Source organism: Triturus cristatus, chromosome 3_2 (genome assembly GCF_964204655.1).
Source record: "Triturus cristatus chromosome 3_2, aTriCri1.1, whole genome shotgun sequence".
Lineage (NCBI taxonomy): Eukaryota > Metazoa > Chordata > Amphibia > Caudata > Salamandridae > Triturus > Triturus cristatus.
In genome coordinates, this window is record NC_140584.1 from 816,301,440 (window position 1) to 816,321,993 (window position 20,554).

The following is a 20,554-nucleotide window of genomic DNA, read 5'->3' on the forward strand; positions in this document are numbered from 1 at the left end:
TTCCCCCAATGAAAATGGTCCCTGAAGGTCAGCGTCGGCGGATACACCTATGCTCGAGTGTGAATGCAAGTATGCGTGGCGTGTGCCATCCCTGGACACGTGTTTCGAGGTAGTTGCCTCTCGTCAGCAGGGAGTAGGAAAATGTGTGGGGTTGCTGTGTAAGCTGCTAAAATCGTTATCAGGTCTAGTACCTCTCGTAGCGCGCAGGTGCGTAACCATGAGTCCGTCGACTCCACCGGCTCAAGGGAGCCTGAATATAAAGTTAAACCAGATTGGTCGCACACTGCTACACCTACCAGGCGTGTTCCCCCAATGAAAATGGTCCCTGAAGGTCAGCGTCGGCGGATACACCTATGCTCGAGTGTGAATGCAAGTATGCGTGGCGTGTGCCATCCCTGGACACGTGTTTCGAGGTAGTTGCCTCTCGTCAGCAGGGAGTAGGAAAATGTGTGGGGTTGCTGTGTAAGCTGCTAAAATCGTTATCAGGTCTAGTACCTCTCGTAGCGCGCAGGCGCGTAACCATGAGTCCGTCGACTCCACCGGCTCAAGGGAGCCTGAATATAAAGTTAAACCAGATTGGTCGCACACTGCTACACCTACCAGGCGTGTTCCCCCAATGAAAATGGTCCCTGAAGGTCAGCGTCGGCGGATACACCTATGCTCGAGTGTGAATGCAAGTATGCGTGGCGTGTGCCATCCCTGGACACGTGTTTCGAGGTAGTTGCCTCTCGTCAGCAGGGAGTAGGAAAATGTGTGGGGTTGCTGTGTAAGCTGCTAAAATCGTTATCAGGTCTAGTACCTCTCGTAGCGCGCAGGTGCGTAACCATGAGTCCGTCGACTCCACCGGCTCAAGGGAGCCTGAATATAAAGTTAAACCAGATTGGTCGCACACTGCTACACCTACCAGGCGTGTTCCCCCAATGAAAATGGTCCCTGAAGGTCAGCGTCGGCGGATACACCTATGCTCGAGTGTGAATGCAAGTATGCGTGGCGTGTGCCATCCCTGGACACGTGTTTCGAGGTAGTTGCCTCTCGTCAGCAGGGAGTAGGAAAATGTGTGGGGTTGCTGTGTAAGCTGCTAAAATCGTTATCAGGTCTAGTACCTCTCGTAGCGCGCAGGTGCGTAACCATGAGTCCGTCGACTCCACCGGCTCAAGGGAGCCTGAATATAAAGTTAAACCAGATTGGTCGCACACTGCTACACCTACCAGGCGTGTTCCCCCAATGAAAATGGTCCCTGAAGGTCAGCGTCGGCGGATACACCTATGCTCGAGTGTGAATGCAAGTATGCGTGGCGTGTGCCATCCCTGGACACGTGTTTCGAGGTAGTTGCCTCTCGTCAGCAGGGAGTAGGAAAATGTGTGGGGTTGCTGTGTAAGCTGCTAAAATCGTTATCAGGTCTAGTACCTCTCGTAGCGCGCAGGTGCGTAACCATGAGTCCGTCGACTCCACCGGCTCAAGGGAGCCTGAATATAAAGTTAAACCAGATTGGTCGCACACTGCTACACCTACCAGGCGTGTTCCCCCAATGAAAATGGTCCCTGAAGGTCAGCGTCGGCGGATACACCTATGCTCGAGTGTGAATGCAAGTATGCGTGGCGTGTGCCATCCCTGGACACGTGTTTCGAGGTAGTTGCCTCTCGTCAGCAGGGAGTAGGAAAATGTGTGGGGTTGCTGTGTAAGCTGCTAAAATCGTTATCAGGTCTAGTACCTCTCGTAGCGCGCAGGTGCGTAACCATGAGTCCGTCGACTCCACCGGCTCAAGGGAGCCTAAATATAAAGTTAAACCAGATTGGTCGCACACTGCTACACCTACCAGGCGTGTTCCCCCAATGAAAATGGTCCCTGAAGGTCAGCGTCGGCGGATACACCTATGCTCGAGTGTGAATGCAAGTATGCGATGCGTGTGCCATCCCTGGACACGTGTTTCGAGGTAGTTGCCTCTCGTCAGCAGGGAGTAGGAAAATGTGTGGGGTTGCTGTGTAAGCTGCTAAAATCGTTATCAGGTCTAGTACCTCTTGGTCTGCACCTGCGCGCCAGGAGAGGTACTTGACCTGCTTTTAATTACATTTTGGCAGTCCACACGGCACCCCTTTACATTGACCTGCTCCCTGCTGACGAGAGGCAACTACGTCGAAACACGTGTCCAGGGATGGCTAACGCAACACATACTGTTCTATTTACATTTCGTGGCATAGGCGTACCCGCCGTCGCCACTACATTTCCCACAGTCCTTTGGGGCAACTTGCTGGTGTGACGAGCAGTGTGCGACCTACTCTTCCACAATTTAAACGGCTTCCTTGAGCTAACGGGCTGACGAGCCTTGGTCTGCACCTGCGCGCCAGGAGAGGTACTTGACCTGCTTTTAATTACATTTTGGCAGTCCACACGGCACCCCTTTACATTGACCTGCTCCCTGCTGACGAGAGGCAACTACCTCGAAACACGTGTCCAGGGATGGCTAACGCAACACATACTGTTCTATTTACATTTCGTGGCATAGGCGTACCCGCCGTCGCCACTACATTTCCCACAGTCCTTTGGGGCAACTTGCTGGTGTGACGAGCAGTGTGCGACCTACTCTTCCACAATTTAAACGGCTTCCTTGAGCTAACGGGCTGACAAGCCTTGGTCTGCACCTGCGCGCCAGGAGAGGTACTTGACCTGCTTTTAATTACATTTTGGCAGTCCACACGGCACCCCTTTACATTGACCTGCTCCCTGCTGACGAGAGGCAACTACCTCGAAACACGTGTCCAGGGATGGCTAACGCAACACATACTGTTCTATTTACATTTCGTGGCATAGGCGTACCCGCCGTCGCCACTACATTTCCCACAGTCCTTTGGGGCAACTTGCTGGTGTGACGAGCAGTGTGCGACCTACTCTTCCACAATAACATAGTAAGTTTTGCAGATAAATGTTTTAACGATAAATCTGTGTTATCTGGCCAAGATTCTAATAAAGACAAAACCTTAGAAACATCCCATAACGTATTGTATCTGGGACGAGGCGGGTGAGCAACTCTGATGCCCTTCAGTAATTTACACACCAGGGGATGCACCCCCACAGGCTGACCATCAATGTGATTGTGTCCAACCGGGAGAGCTGACCTGAAATTATTAACTGACCTATAAGAAAGTCCTGATTCCGCACATTCAGATAAAAAATCTAATACTTACTTTTACATCAGATCCCATGGGATCCACCTGTCGTTGAAGGCACCAACCCACCCATCGCTTCCACGATGCAGAATATCGTTTGCAGGTGGATGGAGCCCAAGCCTGGTGTTTAAACTCGGCAGCCGCCGATGAGGCCCTCAATTTGCTCATGTCTCCTGAGAGAATCCAAACCATGAGTGTTAACTGGTTCTGAAGGACCATAGGATGAGGGGATCCCACTGGGTCCTGGAGAAGCATGGGGAACACCAGAAGCTGAAATGGTAAATCAAACAATAACTCCAACAGTGTCGGAAACCAGGATTGAGTCTTCCACAGTGGAGTGATCAACACTAATGACGCCCCTTATCGACGGACCTGGGCGCCACTCTCGGAATCAGAGCGAAAGGAGGAAAAGCATAGTTCATCTGAGACCACCAATGGTTCAGGAACGCATCCGTTCCAATTGCCATCAAATCTGGTCTCCAGATGAAAAAACATGGGAGTTGAGCGTTGAGGCAAAGAGGTCTATCCTGCAAGGACCATGCATATTCATGATCTCTACAAAAAGCGATGGATGACGTCTCCAATCGCTGAAGTCCCTCAGAAACCTGGAGTTCCAGTGTGCTACCTGATTGAGCTTGCCGGGCAGATACCCCGCTACCACACTGATCTTCTGATCCAGGCAGAAATGCCAAAATTCCCTCGTAATGTTGGCCAACAGCCGGGATTTCGTCCCCCCTAGGCGATTTATGTACCTCACTGCTGAAACATTGTCCATCCGGAGGAGGATGCAACAATTGCTCTTCAGAGGTGAGATCGCGTTGATGGCAAAGGAGCCGGCTAACAACTCCAAACAGTTGATGTGTAACTTTAGTTCTTCGGTGGACCAACGTCCGCCTGTGGTAAAGTCTCCACATCTTACTCCCCAGCCCCAACGGCTGGCATCTGACTCTATGATGACGTCTGAAGAGGTTCCGAAAATGGCTTTGCCATTCCACGCTTCTGGAAAAGTGCCATCTTTCTTGCATGGTATGCCCCCCCCTTTTTGCTGAATTGCTGATGTACTTTGACTGAGTGTGCCCTAGGCTCCTGCCAATCAGGTACCCAGGGCCTATGTTCCTTCCCTAAAACTGTGTTTAAGCCTAAACCCAATTGGCATCTCTGGCCACATGTCAGCCCCTGGTAAGTGGTACACTAGGTACCCAGGGCCTTGTGACCAGAGAAGGCCCCTAAGGGCTGCAGCACTTATTGTGCCACCCTTAGAGGCCCTGTACCCTAACTCACACACTGCCCTTGCAGGCTGAGTGTCTGGGTGCAGAACAAAACAGAGTGTCGACATGGCACACATCCCTGTGTGCCATGCCCACAACACACACTGCCCTGGCATACATCAGCCACCCCTCTAGCTGGGTGCCCTATGCCAGTGGTGTGGGATCAGGTGCATGAGACCTGTGCCCCTACAGTACCCAGGTCCATTCCTGGGCACTGTAAGTGCAGTGCTGCTATTTAAGAGTATATGGTGCTGGGAGATCGTCAACACGAACTCCACAACACCATAATGGCTACACTAAAGACTGAGAAGTTTGATATCAAACTTCTCAGCACATTAAACCCGCACTGATGCCATTGTGGGATTTAATGTACAATGCACGACACGGGGCATCTTAGAGATGCCCCGTGAACTAACCTACAATCCACGTCTTGTCTGAGGGGCTACCTAGGCTGCCACACAGCAGACATGTTGCTGGACCCCTGGATAGAGAGCCATTCGCTCTCCTGGGCCTTCAACAATGCACAACCTGGGCGAGGTGCTAGATCTCCTCCCCCAGGATGGGCAGGGGAAGCTTCAAAGGCATGCCGCCTTTGTGAGCTTCTCCAGGCCACTTGCTGTACTCAGCAACTGGTCCCTACCGGTTCTGACCCCCACTCTGGTGGGAATACTGGCCGGAAACCCCAAAGAAGGAAAGGGGGTGTGCCAGCCTCTGCCAACCCCACCCCTCAGGTGGTGGAGGTGAGGTGAAGCACATCTCCGGGCTCTCGCCATCTTGAAGATGGGAAGCCCTGCCCAATCAGGACTAGGCTACTGTACCCACCCCAGGGAAGGGACCCATTGGTCCCTTCCCTTTACCTACCTGTAACGCCCCAAAATTTAGTATTTAGGGGCACCCTGCACCTTCCTTCCTCAGATCCAGATTCCTAAACAGCAAAGAAGATCACGAAACAGAAGACCTGTTGTGCAGCTGCTAACAAGAGGAAGACACCAACTGCTTTGGTCCCAGCCCTACCGGCCTGTCGACCCTCGAACCTGCTCTTGCTAAACCCCAGCATCTCCAGGACCTGGCTAGCTTGTGACTCTAAGCAACTGGGACTCCCACGAGCAGTGGTACTGCTCACAGCAAGTAACTGACCCCTGGCATCAGCCAGGAACCGCGAACGCTGCACACTCTGCACCCGCCAAGCCTGGCCTGTGCTTGAGTGGACAAAGACCACGAGGACGTTCCCCCGACGACTGTGACCCCAAATCCAGCACCCAAGGACCCACCTCGATGCTCCTGACGACGCCTGCAGCCTCAGAACAAGAGACCCCTCCAACCGCGACCAGCAGAGGGTAAGATTTCCCGATGCCAAAAGGCACCCCTGCACCCGGCACCCCTGCACCTGGCGCCCTGCAGCCCCCTGTGCCCAACTCCTGGGTGCCTACCTATCCTCCAACTTACCTCTCGAAGTGATGGTCGCACCTGAAGAATCTTCGTCCCCCAGCTTGCAGCCTCTGTTCGTTCTTAAGCTTCTCCATTGCAATCCATTGAGTGCCCAACGGCTGAAAAGCACCCTGCACCCAGCCGCCCGAGTGGCCCTGGCAGTGCCACTTCTACTCTAACCTACTTCCCCATTTGCCCTGAGCAAGTGACCAGGAGCCCAGCTCCCACAGCCGCGTGGCCAGCTAGCCAGCAGCCACCAACCAAGGGCCCCCCTGCCTCCCATAGAATAACACTGGGCCTAACTCACTCTGAAGCTGGCTGCCCCTGTGCCGCTGAGGGTGTAACAACTGTACTTACCTGACACTGGGAGACCCCTGGGTCTATGCCCAGAACCTTAACTCTGCCAGTCGAGTACTTACCCAAAAGCCGATAACTCGTGTTTCTTCCATAGGGTAACATTGACTGGTTTCACTTGGAAATTCTTTTAAGTGTCGAGTTCTGAAACTTTAAAATATTCATCTAAAATCAGCCAAAATACGAAAATGAAAATACTCACCTGTTATCAGGAGAGATCCCAGTGCTGGATCTTGGTGCCCAGCACTGACCCTGAAAAGTAATTACAACCGTACTTACCTATAACTTGATTTTCCTCGATAGGATAACATTGCCTGGTTTTCACCAGAAATTCTTCTGTCGATTTTGTAAACTTACAAATATTCGTTAAAAATCGCCTGTATAACAAAAACACATTCTTTCAACTGGTTATGGGAGATGTCCCAGTGCTGGATTCAGGATCCAACACTGACTTAGAAAAAGTAACTATAACCCCACTTACCTGCTATGTGAATTTCCTCCCATAGGATAACATTGGTGATTTTTGCTGAAAAAGTTTGTGTCAACCTTTAAAATACAATAATATTCCTTAAAAATCAGTACTGTAACCAAAATGTTTTTACTCACCTGTTTACAGGAGATGTCCCAGGACTGAATCTAGGATCCAGTCCTGTGGTAAGAAAAGTAATCCAAAAAGTAATCTATTGCATTTTGCTAGAAATTCTCATTGAGCTCAATGTCAATGTTTAATTGTGTTTGAAATTGTGTTGCCTATTGCAGCAACTGTAACTATTGCATTCAAAAGTCTATTACCTATTGAAAGTATTTATCTAAAGCATCTCATTCTGAGAAAGTATATTTTGATACCTATTGTTGGTTCCAAAATAAAATAACTATATATTTTTATACAAAAACCATTGGCCTAGAGTTCAGTTCTTGAGTGTGTGAGACCATTTGCTGACTGAGTGTGTACAACAAATGCTTTACACTGTCCTCTGATACTGCCTTACTGCTCAGCCAAGCTACTACTTTAGAGAGTAAGGTTAATCTAACTTTAGCCTCTGCCAAACCTCTGGGGACTGTGGACTCTGTGCACACTGTACCAATTTGGGAACAGTATATACAGAGCCACTTTCTTACATTGGTGGCAGAGGTGGGACACAAACTTGCATTTGTTGGACTACTTGGTTACCATCTGATCACACGACAGAACTCTTAAAATTGCCTTTAGAATTCTGATTGGTCTTTCCAAAATACTAAAAGCCTTGTCAGGGCCTTGCTCAAGTCCCATTAGAATTTTAGAAAAATAAAAGTCACTGTAGTCAAGGGTTAGAACTGTCAGATTAGAATGTCTCAAAGAAACCCAGCTATTAGTGAAAATAATACCATGCAGGACCTGTTGGAGGAGCTCAACCTCACACCTTACTTACACTTGTCTTTCAATGAATTGAGGTCCCTATGCAAACTTAAAAATGTACCAATGGGCCTGCATCTAACCAAACTAAGGCTCCAGGAGCTCTTGGCTGAGTATGCTAAGGACCACCCATCTGAACATGGTGATGACCAGTCAGATAAGGACAGGGAGGACGAGGAGGAGGATAATGACCCCCCCCCCCTCCCCAGTAATCCCTAAGGAGGAAAGGGCTACCATACCCTTGACTCCAAGAATCAACCTCTGGGAACCTAGAGACCACTTAGGTGAACCAGATACCAGGGAACTCACTGGGAGACCCCCCAGTGAAGAGGACAGCTTTCTAGCAAAGCTGGCCAAAAGATTGGATCTAGAGTCCAGACTCCTGGCTCTAGAGAAAGAAAGAGAGAAGATGGATTTAGCACCCATCAATGGTGGCAGCAATACTAAAACTAAGGATAGGGAGGAAACTTCTGATCCTAAAATCCCCAAAGGGATTGTCCCTAAATTTGAGGAAGGTGATGACATCACCAAGTGGTCCACAGCCTTTGACAGGGCTTGTGAAATGAGAAGAGTAAAGAAACCTCTCTGGGGGGCACTCCTGTGGGAACTGTTCTCTGGTAACTGCAGGGACAGACTTCCGACCCTCTCTGGGCCCGATGCAGGGTCCTATGACCTCATGAAGAAGACTCTAGTTGAGGGATTTGGGCTCACTACTGAGGAGTATAGAATTAGATTCAGGGGGGCTCACAAAACCCAGACCCAGTCCTGGATTGACTTCGTAGACTACTCAGTAAAGACACTGGATGATTGGTTAGCTGGACTTTACAATTTGTTTATGAAGGAACATATATTAAGTAATTGCACAAATGAAAAGTTGCATCAGCATTTGGTAGACCTAGGTCTAATTTCTCCCCAAGAATTGGGAAAGAAGGCAGACCACTGGGTTAAGACTAGGGTGACAAGGACAGCCATTGGGGGTGACCAGAAGAAGGTGGTTACAAAACCTCCCCAGGGGAAAGGTGGTGAGAATCCCCAAGATAAAAAGTCTGAGTCTTCCAAAGGGCCCCAAAAACCTGTTCAGGGGGGTGGGTCCCAAACTACTCCCTATGTGTCTCAACCCTATAGGGGAAAGAACTATGATCCCTCAAAGGCCTGGTGTAACAACTGTAAGAAGTTGGGACACTTAACAGTAGATGCATCTTACCCCCACAACAAGGCCCCTAAGGCAACCAGTACAGCTACACCGGGCGTGGCAAGTCTACAGATGGGATCCACAGTGTGCCCAGAGCAAATCAGGATGCACACTGAAGCAGTTCTAGTTTCAGAAGGGGAAGTTGAGTTTGCCACTGTAGCTGTGTGGCCACCCAACTTAAAGAAGTATTTGCAATACCCCTGGGTGAATGGAACTAGGATAGAATCTCTGAGAGATACAGGTGTCACTATGGTGAGAGACACACTGGTTTTCCCTGAGCAATATTGATTGGGAAAACCTACCCAGTCACCAATGCTGACAGTCTTACCACTAATCATCTAATGGCTATGGTGACATTAGGCTGGGGGGCGGGGGAGGGGGGAGTTACTGGCCTGAAACAGGTAGTGGTCTCTCAAAAGTTACCAGCTGCATGTCTGCTAGGAAATTATCTGGAAACCTCAGCCTGGGCTGAAGTTGAGTTGAAAACCCATGCAGCCATGCTGGGTATCCCTGAATTGGTGTGTGTGCAAACCAGAGCACAGAGCACGAGGAAGGGTGAAAAAGCGGGTTTGGAGTCTGAAAGTATGGCCCAACCAACCAAGAGAAAAGGCAAGAAGACTGGGGGACCAGCTTCTGTACAGCAAACCACTCAGGACCCCTCTCCACAGGGAGAGGACTTGGACACCCCAGAGGGAACTGAGCCCATGGAGTTAGACCCTTACCAGGTCGAACTCTTGGACCCAGGGGGACCCACTAGGGAAGAGCTGTGCCAGGTTCAGCAAGACTATCCCACTCTTGAAAGCCTGAGGCAGCAAGCTGTTTCAGAAGCAAAGGGAGGTGTCAGTGGTACCCACAGAGCTTATTGGGAAGAGGGATTACTGTATGCTGAGGCAAGAAACCCCACTCCTTGTACCACCAGGAGGGTGGTAGTGCCACAGAAGTACAGGGAGTTCCTCCTAACTTTGGCTCATGACATCCCCCTAACTGGACATCTGGGACAAACCAAAACTTGGGAAAGGCTAGTTAGTCACTTTTACTGGCCCCAGATGCACCAAAAGGTGAAGGAGTTTGTCAGCTCCTGTGTTACCTGTCAAGCCAGTGGCAAGACAGGGGGCCACCCAAAGGGCCCCCTAATCCCACTGCCAGTGGTGGGGGTGCACTTTGAAAGGGTAGGTGTGGACATTGTGGGTCCACTTGAACTTCCCACAGCCTCAGGGAACAAATTCATTCTAGTGGTAGTGGATCATGCTACTAGGGACCCTGAAGCAATTCCACGTAGGACTACTACAGCCCCTGCAGTAGCCAAGGCCCTCCTGGGTGTCTTCACCAGGGTAGGGTTTCCTAAGGAGGTGATTTCAGACAGAGATTCCAACTTCATGTCTGCACCTGAAGCACATGTGGAAGGAGTGTGGAGTGCAGTACACGTTTACTACACCCTACCATCCACAAACCAATGGCCTTGTTCAGAGATTTAACAAGACATTGAAAGGCATGATCATGGAACTCACTGAAAAACTCAAGAGGAGATGGGATGTCCTGTTGCCATGCCTGCTTTTCGCTTACAGAGAAGTGCCACAGAAGGGAGTAGGTTTCTCACCTTTTGAACTTCTGTTTGGTTATCCTGTGAGGGGACCACTTTGTCTTGTAAAGGAGGTCTGGGAGAGGCCTCTCCAAGAGCCCAAACAAGACATAGTAGACTATGTGCTTGGCCTAAGGTCCAGAATGGCTGAGTACATGGAAAAGGCATCCAAGAATCTTGAGGCCAGCCAGGAGCTTCAGAATCACTGGTATGACCAAAAAGCTGCACTGGTTGAATTTCAACCTGGGCAACAGGTGTGGGTTTTGGAGCCAGTGGCACCAAGGGCACTCCAAGATAGATGGAGTAGCCCTTACCCTATCCTAGAAAAAAAGAGTGAGGTCACCTACTTAGTTGACCAGGGCACTAGCAGGACACCCAAAAGGGTTATCCATGTGAACCGCCTTAAACTCTACAATGACAGGGCTGACATCACCATGCTGATGGTTACTGATGAGGAACAGGAAGCAGAGAGGGAACCTCTCACTGATATCCTCTCCTACATCCATCAGTAGATGGTGTAGTCTTTTCAGACACCCTCTCTGTCCAGCAGCAGACTGACTGCAAGCAAGTCTTGCAACAGTATGCTAGCCTCTTTTCCCTGACCCCTGGTTTGACAAACTGGTGTACTCATGATGTGGACACTGGTGACAGTGCACCTGTCGAAAACAAAATCTATCGTCAGTCAGACCAAGTCAAGGAAAGCATGAAAGCTGAAGTCAGCAAGATGCTGGAGTTAGGGGTTATTGAACCCTCTGAGAGCCCCAGGGCTAGCCCAGTGGTTCTGGTCCCCAAACCTCATCCACAGGGTGGAAAGAGAGAGATGAGGTTCTGTGTGGACTATAGAGGGCTCAACTCTGTCACCAAGACAGATGCTCACCCTATCCCAAGAGCCCAACGGCTCAAAAGCAACCTGCACCCAGCCGCCTGAGTGGCCCTGGCAGTACCACTTCTACTCTAACCTACTTCCCCATTTGCCCTGAGCAAGTGACCAGGAGCCCAGCTCCCACAGCCGCGTGGCCTGCTAGCCAGCAGCCACCAACCAACGGCCCCCTGCCTCCCATAGGATAACATTGGGCCTAACTCACTCTGCACCCATTTGCCCCTGTACCGCTGAGGGTGTAACAACTGTACTTACCTGACCCTGGGAGACCCCGGAGTCTATGCCCAGAACCTTAACACTGCCAGTTGAGTACTTACCCAAAAGCTGATAACTCTCTTTTCTTCCATAGGGTAACATTGACTGGTTTCACTTGGAAATTCTTTTAACTGTCGAGTTCTGAAACTTTAAAATATTCATCTAAAATCAGCCGAAATACGAAAACGAAAATACTCACCTGTTATCAGGAGAGATCCCAGAGCTGGATCTTGATGCCCAGCACTGACCCTGAAAAGTAATTACAACCGTACTTACCTATAACTTGATTTTCCTCCATAGGATAACATTGCCTGGTTTTCACCAGAAATTCTTGTTGATTTTGCAAGCTTACAAATATTCGTTAAAAATCGCCTGTATAACAAAAACACATTCTTTCAACTGTTTACGGGAGATGTCCCAGTGCTGGGTCCAGGATCCAACACTGAGTTAGAAAAAGTAACTATAACCCCACTTAGCTGGTATGTGAATTTCCTCCCATAGGATAACATTGGTGATTTTTGCTGAAAAAGTTTCAAAGTGTCAACTTTTAAAATACAATAATATTCCTTAAAAATCACTACTGTAACCAAAACGTTTTTACTCATCTGTTTACAGGAGATGTCACAGGACTGAATCTAGGATCCAGTCCTGTGGTAAGAAAAGTAATCCAAAAAGTAATCTATTGCATTTTACTAGAAATTCCCATTGAGCTCAATGTATAATTGTGTTTGAAATTGTGTTGCCTATTGCAACAACTGTAACTATTGCATTCAAAAGTCTGTTACCTATTGAAAGTATTTATCTAAAGCATCTCATTCTGAGAAAGTATATTTTGATACCTATTGTTGGATCCAAAATAAAACAACTATATATTTTTATACAAAAACCATTGGCCTAGAGTTCAGTTCTTGAGTGTGTGAGACCATTTGCTGACTGAGTGTGTACAACAAATGCTTTACACTGTCCTCTGATACTGCCTTACTGCTCGACCAAGCTACCACTTTAGAGAGTAAGGCTATATCTAACTTTAGCCTCTGCCAAACCTCTGGGGACTGTGGACTCTGTGCACACTGTACCTATTTGGGAACAGTATCTACTGAGCCACTTTCTTACAACGATTCCATGTGGTCCAACCACCAGCGGAGCTCCTCCTGAGCATCCAGGGACAGAGGAATCAAGTGATCGTACGCATAGCACTTCTGAAGGTAATAGAACTTCAGCCGTTGTAACTCTCTGTAATGGAAAGGCCCCGGGAAGATGGCCTGAATCGAGGATGCCAGTCAGCCCACAATCCTTGTCAGGGACCTCAACGAGACCATCTGTTTTGACAACATGGAACGAATCTCTCTCTTTATTGATCTGATCTTGGGCATAGGTAGAAGTAGCTAAGTGTTCACTGATTCTATTTGAAACCCTAGAAAATCAACCTGTTGCATTGGAGTGGTCATGGATTTTTTTAGATTTATCACAAACCCTAATTCCTGTAACAGAGAGGTTGTCCATTTTAGATGAGTGAGCAAGAGATTCTGATCTTGAGCGAGAAGTAGCATGTCGTCCAGGTAAATATTCATGCATACTCCCATCTCTCTCAATCGAGTGACCACTGGTTTCAGTAGTTTTGTAAACACCCAAGGGGAGGATGACAGACCGAAGGGAAGGGAAAGATACCAGTACCATTGCCCTTGCCACAAAAATTGAAGAAACTTCTGATGGTAGAGGCAAATGAGGACTGTTAGATAAGCGTCTTTTAGATCCAGACGAACCATCCAGTCATTTTCCAGTAATAGATCTCTCAAAAGATGGATGCCGTCCATCTTGAAGTGTCTGTATACTACAAAGGGATTGAACTCGCTCAGATTCAAGATTAACCTTTGTCCTCCTCCCTTTTATTGCACCAAGAAGACATTGCTGCAAAACCTGTCGGGAATGAAGGGTCCTACGGCAATAGCCTGCTTCTGCAACAGTTCTTGAAGTTCTGCATCGATAAAAGTTTGCTCTTGTAAGGAAAAAAGGAGAGGGAGGGGAGGAGCAGTTTGACAAGGGAACTCGATCAATTCTATTTGATAACCCTGGACTGTGTGCATAATCCATGCATCTGTGGTGATCATCGATCAATTGTTCGCAAAATGTAACAATCTGCCCCCAGGGGAATCATTGGAGAAGGTGAAGTACCTACCTGATGATTGATAATCAGAGTTCCTGAAGCCTCTGTTGATGCCCCTGTTGTATCTTCCAGGGTAAATCCCTGCCTGTTCCGGCTCCTGGGTGTAAGCTCTTTGACAGGGGGCGTATCCACAGTGAGGACTTGGATTGGAGTAGCGGCTGGTCGAGCGTCCTCTGCCACGACTGGCCCTGCCAGAGGGGGGGGGGGGGTGGAACACCCTTTTCAACGAAGCTTGTGATTTGTCCAAAGACGCAAAAGTGTTAACAAATTTGGAGATGTCCTTGACAAACCGCTCTCCAAAAAGTTGGCCTTCTGCCAGGGGGCCAGGTTCAGCGGACGCCAGCTCTGCTAGCTGGGGATCAATGCGCAAAGGCACCAACTTGCATCTCTCCGAGGAGATGGCACAGTTGGCATTGCCGAGGAGGCAGATGGCTCTCTGGGTCCAGCCAGCCAAGACCTCCGGGTGAATCGCCGCACCGGTCACCTGTGCCTGGAGGGCTAGTTCTAGAATCTTTGCTAGCGGGCCTGAAACATCCAACAGCTTGTCTTGACAGGCTCTCAGTGCGCGATCAATGCCCTTTTTGGGATCTTTTTTATATTTCTTAAGAAAAGTGGTCATGGATGAATCAATCTCTGGGGTGAGGGCAATCTTGTGGGCAAGGTATGGGCGAGGGCATTCAGATCTGAGGCGGGCTCTGACTTCCTTATCGAAGCCTGTGCGCAGATGGGTCTGCATGTATTCTGCCACTGCCGGGGCGGAAGCCCAATCTGAGGAGCGGGGGTGTACTATGTTGGAGGGGTCAAAGGTGAACGGGGATGGGTGGATGGCAGAGGAAGAGTGCTTGCGCTTCTTGGCGCGCTTACGGGGCGCGATTCCTGGGAAGAATCGGTATCTGTGTCTGTGTCAGTGAGGGGGGCTGGAGACGGAGGGGAGAGGGCTGGGCCAGAGGGTGCCTGAAGTGTGCCATGATCATGTTCTCTGGCCTTTTCAAGTTTGGAATGACGCTGCACATGGGGCCAGGGCAGGCCAGGGGATTTGGGTGGGGGAAGGGGGATGGATTAGGGGTACCAGAAGAGGGGGGAGTGGTACTAACCAACTGTTCCAGACGTTGAGAGATGGGTTGTAAGGCTGAGGAAAGAACTTTATCTAACTTTGAATCCAGTCTTTTGTTCGATGAGGGCCTCCATGTTCTCATCATAATAAAAATCTTCATCCTGGTCTGGACCATAAGCAGGTAAGTCCTCTTCATAGACTTCACAGTCTGACATCATAAATATACCCAAGGTATATATGCTCTATTAATTCCCCAGCGGGAAGCGCAGATTGTCCAACCCTACCTCTCAATTGAAAAGGGTGTCAGTGGAGCCAACAAACTAGGTACCAAAAACACCCTTGTACTAGGCCTAACGGAGGGTGAGTAGACCCTACCTGCCAATTCAAGCAAGGGTCTCCAAAAATAAATTTTGTTAGAGCAGGTAATGCAGGGGTTAATCCAGTGCTCGAAAGCTACCGAAAACGAGATAAATCTCTTTTAATAGGCCCGGTACCAGCTCTGAACTGCCAGCTGCTATTTCCCCTGATATTCAAGTGTGGGGCAGAGGCGTCCTCCAGCATTCACTATGGGGAGTGGTTGCGCGTGCAGAGATGCGCGCCAGCTTCCGAGACGCATGCTGAGCTCCCGATCGGGGCTCCGACGTGCGTCTCGCTCCCTGGGGAGGGGGGCATTCCCCACCCGAGCGCAGAGCGCACTGACTCCGGGCACAACCTTGCGTCGCGAGGAACGGCAAAATAAACAAGTAAAGCGGGCAAAATAATTGGACGAAAAATGTTGGCTATTACTACAGCGCAACACTCGCTGGGGGGAAAACATTACAAGGAAAGTGGCGATGCGAGCGCGGTGAGCACGTCGGCCGCTTGTGCTTCCTATGAAAACAACAATTATCATTCACACATGACAATAAACATAAATCCTTAATGCAAATGTCCTAAGCCAAGTATCTAATATATAAAATAATGAGGCACTTATCTTGACTGCGGAGCAGCAAAGAAAGAGGTAGTCAAGATGGTGCCTCGTTATTTTATATATTAGCCTTGGTTACTATTGGCTGTCTATGGAGGCGTGGTTCAAAGCCTCATGGGAAATGTAGTTTATTTGAATGTTTACTTTTACGAGACACCAAGCCTTCAAAATACATTAAAAATGACACAAACCAATATATATATATATATATAAAGTGTAAGTCTCTACTAAGCAGGTCTTTACAAGGAAAATGTGATTGTAAAGGCATATGCATGGTAAAGGCATATGCATGGTAAAAGTTATTCTACTAAAGGCAAGCGTGCTAAAGATGCATGCTTGATATTGACTGGGTTAAAAAGCATTCATTGTTATTAAATATTGCACAATGTTTGTGTTCATATGCAACTCTTCTTTGGGGAGTGTTTTTGAAAATACAAATATTTTTGGTGAGAGGCCATCTGAAACATGGTGGCTGCTCACCAAGTTTTTAATGCCTTTAGGAGCCATTGTGATGGTGGCTCCTGTGAATGCACGTAGATTCCCATTGGGACAGCAGTGATACCTAGATATGGCGGGCAGTAGTCCGTCATGGTTGGCGGATGTAATGTACTCTGCCACACTGACAGATGGTGAGCAACCCGCCAATCTTTAGGTTAGGCCCTTAGTCTCTTATTGCCAAATGTTTGTGGCCTTGAACACTTGATGACTGGTTGAGAGTTAAGATAGCACTTAAGTTAGTACCTTAAGTAACTACCTTAACCTTTTGATGTTTTGTGTTGTAGGTCCTATTCACCTCTTCTCAGCTTTAACTAAATTTTACTTAAAGTTTTTTCCTGATAATTTCATTGGGTCGTGGTTTTTCAAACTCAAATCTGTAGGGTCAACTTTATTATAGGTCCCTGGGAAAGATTTGATTTAATACTACTGCATTTTGTGCAATAAATCACCCTTACAGCGGCATTTTTGTCAGTGACAATCATTGAATATGTATGGTCCCAGTCACTAAGGGCCCTGAACAGCCTCTAGCATTAATAAAAATTAATGATCCACTCAAGTAATCAACATGAATATCCTAAGGCAATGCCCACTAAAACAACAAAAAGGTAGTCACGATGATTGTCAGAGCTCCTATGAAGTGATGAGAATCAATGGTCTGATGTAGAAAGGAACAGCAAGGCACCAAGAAATAATTAAGAAATAATGTTACTCGATGGCAGCAGCAAGATTAATGCTTGTTTCCCTCTTCTGTTGGCCAAGACCAAAAGAAATATCATAAGAGGGTGAGCTATCATCCACCGCCCTGTTTTGGCGGCTGGGAACAGATGTACCATCAGAAGTGGATCCAAAGAGGTGCTCTGCTTTCCAGCATATGAGACTGGACATCAAGGAGACTGGACATCGAGGAGTCCTCCCAGGCGTAAGGAATCGGAAAGCAGGAAGACAAAAGGAATAACAAGTAAAATAAATGTCCTTATCGTACAGTGTGATTGCATGTTGTATGGGGGTTAGATTAAACCCAATTACTCTAGCAACACTTTTTTAAAGTCTCCACCTAGGTTTGTGAACTGAGATTTATTTAATTGCGCACAGTAGAGTTGCAGTGAAGTAGGGGTCCACAGAGGGACTGAATGATGCAGGCTTCATTGATTAAAGGCAAGGGACAAACAGAGAAACTGAGGAAGGTGGGGTATATAGAAGAGCTGCAGGAATGAGGCAAGAGTGCACAGAGGGGTTTTAGGGAGAGTGGGGGCACACAGAGGGGTTGCAGATGAGCACACAGGTGAGCACCTGGGCTAGGTCAGGGTGGGAACCAAGGACCGCAGATGGACGGAAGCAGAGAGAGAGGCTACAGAAAGGTAGAGAACACATAAAAGGCATGTAGCCCACATAAGTCTGGGAAGGAGGTGTTGGGACTGCAGCAGCGCTGCTGGATGCCGCACAGAGAGAATGCCCACCCCCCATTATACATCCACATAACCAACATTATTCACCAACACTCCCACTACAATATATTTGCGCAACCAACAACCAACATCATACAGCAACATTTCCACCATAGTATATCGGCACAATCAACTGCCAACATCATATGCCAACACACCCACCAGAATACATCCACTAATTGACATCACCTCCACCATCCAGCCATATAACTAGTATTAGATTAGGCCTTCTAATGCTTTTGTAATGTCGCATCTTAGTTAGCATTCGCTACACCATTTTCTTTGCAGGCACCATTTTAGGCTGTTTGAAACTGATCTGGTCTATTTCTGAGAAATGGTCTTTGCTAAGTTTTGTTTCTGAAATGTTAGGTTTTGTTTCGGTAATGAATAGACTGTTCATGTTAGCGCATGCCTTTCTCACTAGATAGAGGCCCTCTCCCACTTGTCTGGTGGCGGGTCCATGGTGATACGACCTTGGATTGTATTAGGTTGTGTAAGATATGAGAACCAAAACCTTTTTTTTGTATTTCACTGTCCAGCGGCATCTGCCTGGAAAATTCCACTGTGGGCGTGGCTTGCCCAGCTATGAAATGTACATAATGTATCTCTATGTTCGCTGTTCTTCAGTTCCCTCTGTAGCACTCTCATGGACTGTACAGATGAAGCTGTAATGAAAGAGCCACTCTTGTTGTTGGGCACCCTATGCTGACCTTTGACTACCACCATTTTAACTGACTTTAGTGTGTTATTTTACCCCAGCCTTAAAGTAGGACGGTCCTGCATATGCCTGCTTCTCTTCCGTCTTGTAAACTTGCTGTCTTTTAGTGCGAGCTGTCACGGAGTAGAACAGTACTATTGGCTTTGACATGGCCTCATGTCATCTTGTTTTCTGACTTTGACTATTGGCTTTGACATGGCCTCATGTCATCTTGTTTTCTGATTTTGACTATTGTCTTTGACATGGCCTTTTGTCATTTTGTTTTCTGACTTTGCCTTACTTCAGTTGTTATGAGAATTATAAGTGCTTACTATTGGCTTTGACATGGCCTCATGTCTGGCTTTGCCTTGCTGCTCGCACGTAGCTGCAAAGTGGGGAGGGCAGGTTTCTGCTCTTCACTTGTTTTTCACTCCTCACTGACCAGAGTGAACTGGAATATGTTGTGGGAAGTGTCTGTGGAACGTACAACTCTGCCTTGGAGTAAAAATACGGGAGCTTGGCCAGCCTCCGTCTTGGCCTTGATGCAGACGGGTACAGCCAGCTCATTTTTTTCTAATGAGAAGGGGGCGAGGTTTTCTAGAAGCTTCGCCTCATGTTGAGTAATAGTATTAAAGCTGGGAACCTGCTGGGGCCAGGTGGAAGTTCACCACAGGATAGACGTATTGCTGTGGAGGTGACGGAACTGGAGTCCTGACTGAACTCCTTCCTGAGCTGTTGAAGGGCTTCCGCAGCTTGAGATGGCAAGGATGGTGCAACTTCAGTCGGTGAGGTGTTCTTAACCATTTATATGAATATATTTTCTACTCTTTGTAATTTGTATATATATTGTATTTTATTCTAATTGTTTATTGTAGTTAATTGGCACTTGGGAATCTACATTTACTGATATATTTGGCCTACCGTTCATTAATAAACTTGTGTGTGTGTGTGTGTGTTAAATGCACCTGAATTTGTTTTCTTTCTTCCCCTAAAGGGAGTGATGCATCCTTTCCTCGTCTTTGGGGGTGCTGCTTAAAGTGTATTATTTAAAGGTGCAGTGGTATATTTGCCTCCAAAGTGGGAGTGCAGGGTTTGGGTGTGTCCTTTTAGCGAAAAGCACATTCATTACAGGATCTCCACTCTGAGTATATAGGAATAAACAGTTATTGGTTCATATTCTCCACTGTCTGACCGGCTCTTCATTTGGTACGGAAGGCTGAGAGCTCGCTACTTGTGTTCTGCTGCATTTAAAGCTATTTCTTTGCACAAAGTGCATCCTTGCATTAATTTTGGACATGAAGGGGTATTTTTGCGCTAAGAAGCAGCACTAAACATAGAATTACTCTTTTCACGTAATCCAAGTGTAATCTTGCAGTATTCTCAGGTAGTTATAGGTGATCGCGCTACAGTGAATTACACGAGTAACACCCACCCTGACAGATAATGATCATCAAATGGCGACAAACGAACCACTATACGACTGCAACCCACATCATATGCAAACACATCCTTCATCATATTCCAACACACCCGCTGTTATATACCAACAAACACTATGATATATGAACACACTTAGGATCCTACAGCAACACACAACATCATACATCCACACAACCAACAACATACACCAATACATCTACCATTCCAAATCCACCCACCCACCATCATATGTCCCCCTAAAGTCACCATCAGTCACCATCACCCACCACCATACAACCACAGATCCACCATCATACACTGAGGCATCCCCCATCATACAGCAGCACACTCACCACAATCCATTCATATAGCCACTGTGCTGGACTGGTGTTTAATATATGGAATCAGGGAAAGCATCTAGGAGTAGAGATAGTGCCTATGCATGCTACAGGGTATTCAGATTTCAGTACACATTTCGATGTAATGCACAAGTTTATGCTATTAATAGTTAACATCCTACAAGGAGTTTTATCCCCCATCCTCAGTCGAAGAACAGAGCAGCAGAGTGAGGTATTGCTTGATGCTGTGAGGTTTCAGGTGACCATGATATAAGGTCTTCCACCCCAGCAGTAGGAGTTGGAAAACATCTTGACAGTTGCCTGAACGTTGTCGTCGCATAAAATTAACGTTGATGTTCTTGCAGAACATGAGCCAAAATATTTCTATCTATGCAGAGTCCAGGTTATCATTCGAGGGCAGCTACTGGCCCCACCAGCCTGAGAGAAGTTTCACTTGTG

General features: G+C 47.7%; 1 pseudogene; it reads left to right on the forward strand.

Moving 5' to 3' along the window:
- LOC146858207 (uncharacterized) overlaps positions 1–13,516 on the forward strand; it is an 80,184-nt pseudogene extending 66,668 nt beyond the window's left edge.
- Positions 13,517–20,554: the final 7,038 nt, after the last annotated feature.